This window comes from Nanorana parkeri, unplaced genomic scaffold (assembly GCF_000935625.1).
Source record: "Nanorana parkeri isolate BGI_ZX_2015 unplaced genomic scaffold, ASM93562v1 scaffold2180, whole genome shotgun sequence".
NCBI lineage: Eukaryota > Metazoa > Chordata > Amphibia > Anura > Dicroglossidae > Nanorana > Nanorana parkeri.
Window position 1 is genome coordinate 137,087 of NW_017308448.1, and position 10,501 is coordinate 147,587.

At 39.7% G+C, this 10,501-nt stretch overlaps 1 pseudogene; it reads right to left on the bottom strand.

The window, feature by feature from the left end:
* Window positions 1-8,160: 8,160 nt before the first annotated feature.
* LOC108800965 lies at window positions 8,161-8,874 on the bottom strand (annotated as a pseudogene).
* Window positions 8,875-10,501: the final 1,627 nt, after the last annotated feature.

The window sequence follows — 10,501 nt, forward strand, 5'->3', positions numbered from 1 at the left end:
TTAGCAGGGCAGAATTGCGAGAGCCTCCCACAAGCTGAGCACTGAGACGTGATGCAGCGATAGTGATCCTGCCCAGCGCCGACTACAAGAGCCAACGAGGCAACAGGGATCAAAGTGAAACTGTGAGTGAGGGAAGCTGGGACAGGGGCTGGCTGTACATCTATTGCTATAGTGTACTGGATGTGTGTAATGTATATGTAGTACAAATATACAGCACACACCTCCACTACACTTCAGCAATAGAGTTACAATTCTCCCCTGCTAACATGAATAGGTTAAATCATGATCCATAGTACATAACATGTAGTTGTACTATGGATCATTTAAAGTCACCTGTCCCTTTAAGAAAAAGTATCGGTAATTGGTTTTGGCAAGTACATGAGGGGAAGTACTTGTACTTGGGCCTGAAAAAGTGGCATCGGGACATCCCTAAGAATTAGTATGTGAATGAGGATCCCTTACTGTGTTACTATTATACGTTTAAATAACATTAATTTTTCTGATTCTTGACTACCGGCAAATCAGTAATGAGATAGGGAGAATGAGAGAATGCAGAATTTCAAAAAACATTGGAATGGTTGCCATGAATTTACATATTTGTTGGTTAAAAGAAGATATAGGACAGCATAAAAATATAGCAAATTCATCCACACTAACACAGCAAACACTTACAGAGTTATTCACAAAAGGGTGAAGAGTTTGGAGAAAGCAGGAGAAGTGATCAATCCAGGCCAAAATAGCTGATTTGGAAAAATTCTCCAATTCAGCTTACTTACCAGTTCAGCTATGTTGTCCTAGATTGTTCACTTCTCCTGCCTTCTCCAAACTCTTCACCCTTCACTGAATAACCCTGTTAGGATCTTATATAGTATATGATAAGGTTATTATCAATGGATGAACTTCAGCCTCTTTGTTGCCTGCTTCAATATTTCTCATACCCTCAAGTAAGGCTCTACCATGTAAATTAACATGAAGTGCGTAATGTACACTGCAAGAAATTTAACAAACTTTGTTGCAGATTTCTATCTTTTTCTGTTCTGTAGAAAAAGCGGTGTGTTTTCCTGGGACCTTTCCAGACTGATTCCTGAATAGGATGGTCAGGTCAATTATACCTACCCAGTGCACTTTCAGTGTTGTAATGAGAAAAGTTGCAGTGTCCCTTTAAAAGTAGTTAATCCTTAGGGAGTATCTCACCAATATGAAATTTCCATTGCAGGATGTTTGTCTTAGTGTAGATGTCTTTGACAATCAGTATGACAATCACACAAGCAGGAAATTACATTTCTTGGGGACATTCCTTGCACCAACAGTGTCTCTGGGTTGCCTTAATGCATTTAATTTTTTGAATGATTTGAAATTGTAATTTACTTTTAATAACATTATTAGTATAGCAATTTTACAGTATATGCTGTATCAATATTTAATGTTTTTTTCCTTTAAAATCAAGATCCTTAATTCATTTGTGCAGCTTTGTGAATTGAGTAAAAAAAAAAAAATTTTGTCAGTGACAAAAACTAAATGAAAACAAAATTAAAGGAGTAGTAAGTGGGACAAAAATGATGTTCGTCCGGTACTCAATTTTCGTCAAGAAGTCAAATGAAAACGAAATCAATAATGAGAAATGTTGTCAACGATTCTCATTATCGATTTATTGCCGCTGCCTGCGTTCCCCTGTGTTCCGGTCCAGTGTGATCTGCAAAAATGCTGCAAGCACTATTTTTGCAGATCGCACTGGACCGGAACGCAGGCACTTATGTGCCATGCTGTTCAGTGTTCAGTAGTAAGTGCAGGGTAACAAGGGAGGAGGAGATTGAGGATCTCTTCCTCAACCTCTAGGGGGTCTTTAGTAGTGATGAGCCGAACACCCCTGTGTTTGGTTCGTATTCGAACATTCGAGCGGCCGAAAAGTTCGAATACGAACTCGAACTCAATGCAAGTCAATGGGGGTTGAACGTTTGAAAATGAATGTCCCCTTTAAGAGGACTTATATGCAAGTTATTGGCCGTAAAAGGTGTATGGGGGTCCAGGTACTGCCCTGGGGGACATGAATCAATGGCAAAAAAAAAAATACCGTTTTTAATGGAGCAGTGATTTTAACATCACTTAACCTCTTGCCATCCGCCCGTTAAGAAAAAACGGACGGACGGCTGACTCCTATCTGCGGGTTGCCGTCGCCAGACGGCATTTTTTTCCTGCTCGCGCGCCCCCTAGAAAATGAAAAATTCCTTTAAATATCGTACCCGGGGGGTCCCCTTAACCTGCCTGTGAAGTGGCGGATCTGTAGGATGTATGGAACCTGCTGCAGCAAAACTGACATTTCTAAAAAAAAAAAATTATTTAAAGTGTGCAGTTCCCTCTCCCAAACAATACCAGACTCTTTAGGTCTGGTAGAAATGTTAGGAGGGACCAATTTAAAAAATCAAAACTGTGTAGGGTTCCTCCTAAAAGTCATACCAGGCCCTTAAGATCTGGTAGGAATATTAAGGAGGGACCCCATGTACAAAAAAAGAAGTGTGTGGGGTTCCCCCTAAAAGTCATACCAGGCCCTTAAGGTCTGGCAGGAATATTTAGGAGGGGACCCCATGTAAAGAAAAACAAAAAAAAGTGTGTGGGGTTCCCCCTAAAAGTCATACCGGGCCCTTAAGGTCTGGCAGGAATATTTCGGAGGGGACCCCATGTAAAGAAAAACAAAAAAAAGTGTGTGGGGTTCCCCCTAAAAGTCATACCGGGCCCTTAAGGTCTGGTAGGAATTTTAAGGAGGAACCCCATCCCCAAAAATGGGGGGGGGGAAACATGGGGTCCCCCCTAAAATTCCATACCCGACCCTTGATCCGAGCATAGACCTGGCAGGGCAGAGCGCCCCTCCCCACACCAGGCCACATGCCCTCGGCACTGGTAGGGTGTCCCCGTGCCGACAGGGACAAGGGCCTCGTCCCCACAACCCTGACCCGGTGGTTGTGGGGGTCTGCGGGCAAGGGGGCTTATTTGCATCGGGGTACCCTTTTAATTTAGGGGGCACCCAGATGCCGCTCCCCTCCCTTGTGAATGAGTAAGGGGTACTTGTACCCCTACCCGTTCACTAAAGGGTTAAATAAAATAGTTATTAAAAAGTCCAGACTTTTGATAAAATCCTTTATTTAAAAAAAAAAAACAAAAGACATGTTTTTGACAAGTCTTTTATTTAATAAACAAAAAAAATGGATCCTCCGATGTAATCCAGGGTCAATCACAGTGTCCAGCATTGTCCACGACGACGACAAAATAAAATAAAAAATAAAGAGAAATAATAATAAATAAAAACCGCCAGCCGCCGTCCTGTCCGCTCCCCGCCGCATAATGGCATTTTGACAGATGCCGGCAAAACATACACAATTGGGCGGAGCTAGCATTGACAGCTAGCTCCACCCAATTGTGTAGTTAACCGACATCTGATAGGCAGGCCATGATTGGGCAGAGTCATCATTACTTTGCCCAATCATGGCTCTAATTCAATACTGAGCACTGATTGGGCAAAGTGTTGCACCTGACCTGTGGTCAGGTGCAAGACTTTAACAAATCAGAGCTTCAGAGGGCATTTTGCCTTATGGAATGTCTGCGGTCGAACAAACCGCGAACATCCCATAAAGTTCGACGTTCGGCAAATGCTGGAACTGCCGATGTTCGATTCAAACTCATGTTCTAATGGAACACTCGGCTCATCCCTAGTCTTTAGACCCCTGATATTTCTCCAAAGAGGACCTGTCACAATTGCAGTTGATTCTGTCACCAAGGGTTTTGTTATCCACCGCTGACAGTACTTATAGATGTATACTATATATACCTGTAATGACAGTCTATGGCACAGGGGAAGTCTTCTAGCACCAAATTTCTTGAAGTCATGTATCTGGATGCCGAAAGTCTCAAGGGAAGTTGATACTGGAAGATGTGAAAAGGTGTGTTCTTTAGAAACATCTAATGTTCACCATGTCCATTGCGGTACTATGGCACATACTGCATAGCAAACTTTTTTAGCCCACAGAAAACTACCATGAAAGACCCAGTCAGTGCCCTCTAGATCAAAGGTTGTCAGCCTTGCTCTGGTTGTAGAGTTGGGTTAAATGCTAAGGGTTAACGTTAGGGGTGTATTGAACCTGTATTGACCAGTTTGTATTAAATGTAGATTAAACTGTACAATATATATATGTTTACTAGAACTTGTATCAGAGTCATCTATACTGCTGGAAATAAGCTCTAGGTATACTTTTTCCATATTACAGCATCCAGTGTATAATCAGTGTAGTGTCTTAAGTCAGTGATATACTGCAAACAGTGCAGTATAAAAAAAAGTATATTCTAAGAACGGAGCAATTGCAGTGGTCAATAGCCTCGGGCACTAACCTGCCCAACACTATGCATCAGCCTGTTCCGGACCGAAGCTTGTCCGAGCAGGGCAGTGAGGGCAGTGAGAGGTTGCTGAAGCTAGGGGGGTAAGGCAGGGGGAGCATGTGCCGCAGCCATGAAGCATCAGTAGCGGTGGCGGGGGGGAAACTTAAAAATGTTACCTGCCCGCAGGCTCCCCCATTCCTCCCGCCGCTCTGCAGACACTGCCAGGGCCAGCTCTGCACCTGAGGGACCCAGGAAGGAGGGGGGAGGGGTCTAGGAGTGGTGTCAGGCAGAGGGGGAGAGAGAGAGAGGACAGTTCATTTTGATTTTTAATTTTCAATCCTCTAACAACCACCTTTGCAAGTCAAAGCAGTTGTTTAAGAAAATCCTGTTGAAAGCCTTCCAAAGTATTCATTAATAGTAACAGTGTCCTATATCAATGTGTTTAATCACATAGTTGGAACAAAATGTCAATACAATCGTTGCAACCAAAGACTCCAATCTTGATGTGTAAAAAAAAGTGTTCCGAGTCTTTTCCTGTGTATAACTCTTCACACTCCTGTGACTTCTTGTATTTAATTACTAAAAAAACTTTTCATAGATGGGTTTAATTATATACAGCATATAAATAAATAAATGAATGAATTGCTTCAGTGCTCACAAACACCAGTGCTCTAGTATATAAGCCTGTCACCTCCTTCTTCAGACCCTTAGTTCACAAACAATGTTTGTGAAATCAACGTCTTTCCCCACTGATACTTGTAGCCGTCATCTTCCTCCCTCCAGATAGAACGATTCCACTCTTATCAATCTCTCTTATAATGAAAGCCCATCTTCATTTCAGAGAATACTCAAAAATAGAGGTAGATATCATCATGACCATCGTAAAATAACGGGCAGATGGCGGATCCTTCCCGGCGGGGCCATGTAAATGTAAGTCTTTTTTTTTTGCGGGCGCAACACAACACCTAGGACTCAAGGATCGTCACCTCAACCTCCATCGATGACATCACGCCACCACCAATTTCACGGTGAGTTGCTACATATCACACTTGTGACCAATGCTGATTGATTATTCACCTCTTCATTTTCTTTATCTCCCACTCTGCTTCCCTCAGCCATCAACCAGAAGATACTACACCTCTGGATCCATCCTCGCCATCACGCCTATCCCAAATACGACACTATTTACAATCTACCCATCAGGCCCTCCACTTCCCGACAGGTCTTTACTTAGTTGTGGCGCTTCCTTCCCTACTTTTTGTTTTTCTTTGACAAATGTCAGACACCCCGGTCCGCACAAATGAGAGCAGCACACCAAGTATCCACATTTCTGCCCACACCTTCCCCCCTTCCAAGAGTGCTGTACCACAGGACAACTCTCCTAACTTTTCATTTACTCGTTGTAACCTCATCTTAAAAAAATGGATATTATATTGCGTTTTGGGGCACTAAAAGTAACTAAAGTGAATTTTTCACAAAACTTTTGGTTTAAATAAAGAGTTGCGCCAATATTGTGCAACATAAAAATTTGCAACTGTCAATATTTTATTGTACAAGGTGTTGGCTTTCAGAAAATATATAATGTTTGAGAGGTTTTCTGTAATTTTCAGGCCTAAAACCTAGATTATAACATGTGTGCAAACAAAAAATAAAAAAAAGGCCTTGGCAGTGAAAGGGTTAGGTGAACAAAAATACAAATTTGTTTTATGGAAACGTGTAAGTACACCCCTACGTGTACCACGATTTCCAATCCATGAACTTAGAATCAGGTGTTCCATATTAGGTACCGATCCTTAGAACCTCCCTTGGGAGTATACCGGTACCCTGCTTTATTTAAATCTCATCTAGGGTCTGTGTTCTCTTTGCTATTGACATGTGTGGTATTATCATGTTAAGATCAACAGAGCTCTCAGCTCACAGTAAGGAAGTTGTGACTGATCCATGAGTCTGGCAAGGGATTTAAAAAGATGATGATTTGAAACCAAATGATTTATAATCGATCATTGCACTGTAAGGAAAATAATCTGCAAGAGGTGTAGATTTTTTTTAAAATGCTAATTTGTCCAAAACTGGTCAAACCATCAAATGCAAACACAAAAGCTGACTCTTTTGATGCTAAAGTAAGTTTCCAAGAAACCCAAAATTTGCGTTAAGGAAAAGCCTTTGCTGTCCAAGAAAAAACATTAGAGCAAGATTACAGTTTACCAATTTATTTAATATACAGGCAAAGACCATGCCTTCTGGAACAATGTGCTAAAGACTGGTCAAAGATAAAGTTGTTGCTCAAAGTAAAACGGTAGACATGGCTGATTTGTTTTGTTCTTGTGCAAATTTCTGTAAATTTGAACATTCTGATTCATTATTTCTGTCATTCGGAAATTCAGATGCATCTGTACGAATCCAAATGTTTGATAACGAAATTCGGATAGATACGAATTTCATTCGGAATGAAAGCTGCCTTTTAGAACATTTACTCTGATAAAAAACAGTACGGTATTTAATTTATGAAAACAGACAGGGATCTAGAATTAAGGAGAGTCTCTACTAATTTCCACAAATCAACTTATAACTTGTTATTTATTTGTGCTAATTTGAAGATGAAATAAAAAGGAGTAATGTGTAAAAATATATATATATTTATTTAACTATGATCAGTGCAAAATGACAATCAAGATACAAATGGTGAGAAGAAAAATAATAAGGATCAAAATATGCAATAATATTGAACAGCAAATATAATAATAAAACCACAGGATATTATTTCAAATTTTTATGAAACAAAACTATTTATCTCCTGGAATGCAACTAGTAACACTCTCCGTAGTTCAGCAGGATGTGACAAAATAATGTGCAAAGCTCCTTATTGCGCATTAATTAATTGATAATACTATGCAAAGGACTAGCTAAATCAGCCAATAATCTATCTGGAAGTAAAGACAAATTTCCACTAAGTTATTTTATTTTTATGTATATATCACAACCTAAATCATGGACTAGAAACTGAAATCAGCTTTGAGGAGAGGACTCCCAAAATTGAAAGGGAGACATTTTTTACTGTAGCTAGAATTACTCCAATACAGTCCTGATGCTAGCAATAACCAAATAGTTAGATTAAATGGTTTAATTAAATATATATGGCTAGTAAATTGCTTACAAATAGAGATCTATACTTTACCAAAATTGGAAATTCTTTGTTTTCAGGAGATGGGAGCTTTGTGTCTGTATAGGGGCAGGAGATGTTCAGGTTCTCTTTGTTCAGTTCCCCCTGGCAGTCTGCCAATTAGTTTCAGATCCCTCCTTTGTGTGTGTGTCCATCCTCCTGTATCAGTTCATTCCGTATCAGTCCTCTCTCTTAAAAACTTCCTCCTAACTTTTCACTCCAAAATGTAGGAGGAGACAGCTTTTCTTAACTTAATTATGAAGTCAGGACCCTTCTCATCTTACTAATATTACTCCAAATTATCCCCATAATTACCTGAAAAGGGAAATGTTGGACTTGGAATAATTTTGGATTTTTCCTTAAAATTCCAATATTATTCCATGAGATGACCTTTGACCTAAGTCTTGTTCAAAACCCCAAAAAATTAAAAAGGTGGCCTGTTACTTGACAGAACTTGTCAGACCTACTGTCTCTTTAAGAGGTAAATTGCTCAAGAAGGTTTGAGGTAGAAAAACAATTCTCTTCTACATACATTGAGAATGAAGTCATAAGCACCAAGACAGTGGTTACACATTCTTTCACTGATTACAGAAATAACAAAATACATAACGTAATTATTTGTACTTTCTAAAATACTATATTAATAATATATTGATTGATGATGATAACATGTTAAAGTATGTTAAAAAAGTCTTTTTTCCTGTTAAATCCGCATATACTAAAGGACAATTTCTCTGGTAGAGATGCTCCACCAATGTGTTACTTCCAGGAACCATTGTGATATGATCCATACGATTTGCATAATTCCAGAGGTGCAGAGCATAACTATCGTTAAAGGTTGGTTCATGGTCCCAAACCTCATAGTAGCGTTTGAATGATGTGGATATAATAGGATAAAAATGTTCAGGGCTCAAGATAGTGATATTGCCACACATAAAATCCTCTTTGCCGGTAAAGGAAGCCATATTACAAAACCTTTTTCGAATGCGAGTAAACAGAAGTGGCCCCTGATAGCCCCATACATGACCACGATAATCCCGAGCAAAGTCTTCCATACATTTCCAGGTAAACTCGTGGTGTGAAGAGAAACCTAAAACAGCATTGCTTGAATACGGCTGTGACTCTGCAGCCAGAAAGCTGTGATGTGGTATGGGTCGAAGTGATATGAAATCAGTGTCCATGTAAATGCCACCATATTTCCAAACCAAAGCTAGCCTGCTGGCATCAGAGCTGACATGGGCCCAAAATATTTCTTTTGCTGGATTAACCTGCAAGTAAAATTGAAAGGCAGTTAGAAAAAAAAAAAAAAAAAAGAGAAAAAAAACCCACGGATTTCCAGTATTTGACATACTCTATATAGCTAAAATTTACCATTGCACTTGTTAGTTGGAACAAGTGAATTTCCCCCCAACCCCATGTGAATAATAGGAATAAATGAAATTATTAAATAGGCTGTGGGTTTAAGAATACTTAAAGTTGCAGACTGATATTCTGCGCGGTGCATAAAAAAAATGTTGGAAAGCTGCTGCAGAATTGACAATAACCAGATGGCTTTCTTTCCAAATGGCTTTCAATAACCAAAGCCTTTCTTGTTCTATAGGAAAACAGGAACACAGAAACAGGAAATTACATTATATCCATGGCGTTCCACTAGGAAGGACATACTACCACCTGATGGCAGAACTATTAATCACAGTATATGAGAATGGTAGGTTTGTAATAAATGCATCTTCTTTCAGACTTCTACAAACTTTGGTTTTGATAGTGGTAGCAATTTATAAAATGCCCCCATTGCATGTCTGTACTGTCCATTTTTGGGTAGAAGATCTCCTTCTTCCAATTTTAGGTAAACAGTTATTTTGTGTGCTTACACATTAGCATGTTAGCTTGGAGCTGTTTTAGAGATATTGGGGTTGATTTACTAACCTTATAAACACGCCACAAACAAGTATACACCTCTGTAGTGTGTTCCCTCCCAGCATGATCTATTGGTGGAATCTAGACACCTTTGTAGTGTGTACACACCCAGCAGGTGTGTTGTGCAAAGCCCTGCATGAATTGCAAGGTGCTGTTGTGTAAATTAGCTCTACATTGTGTTGCTTGCGTTGATGAATGCAGGAATGTAAATGCATGAGCTAACCATTTTTGTCTAAACTGTGATCAGCATTTTATATGCATCATGTGCATGATTTTTCCATATATGGCATTAGTGGAAATATGCTTTTAGAGACTTTTTGGTTGATAAATACGTTTTGCGGTGTAAAAATCACATGCACCTAGTGCGTGCGTGTGTTTAGGTTAGTAAATCACCCCCATTGCCTCTTTATCTGCATTTAATCCACATCTGCTTCTCATGAACATGGTGGCTTTTGCTTTTCTTCCCATGACACTGACTCAGACTGTATGCAAGTGTGGAAAGAAAGCACTGGACCTGTGTGGTCATTCTCTTGGTGTTTCTTATCAAACAATAGTTATGTAATGTGTATACGGGGATCTGCTAATGTGAAGGAAGCTGCCTCAATCTAAAGGATCTCCACAGTATACTTGGCTAGATAGTGAACACAGTAGATGTAGGAAATCAATTGCCACACCAATTAAAATGGTCCAGATACAAATGTATTCCATTTGGGTCAGGGGGACATTCAAGTAGGGAAGCAGACACATTATGAGGGTCCAAAACACCACCACCACCACCCCCACCCTTCATAAGAGCTTATAGGGAGAAGTAATGTATGGTATGTGTGTTTGTTGGCTCAGACTGTGGCACTATATAAATATGACAAACATCTAGCTGGGATGCCCTTATTGGATCTCTCAGATTTTTGACTGATGTTCCAAGCAGTTGAGCTTCATCCATTTCAGAAGACAAATAATTGATGACAATTTTAATTGTACACCATTGTCAGACCTATGTGGTAACTTGGTGAAACCCATGAGTGTTTTAGTTTTCTAATGATCCAGAGGAAATTTTTGCAG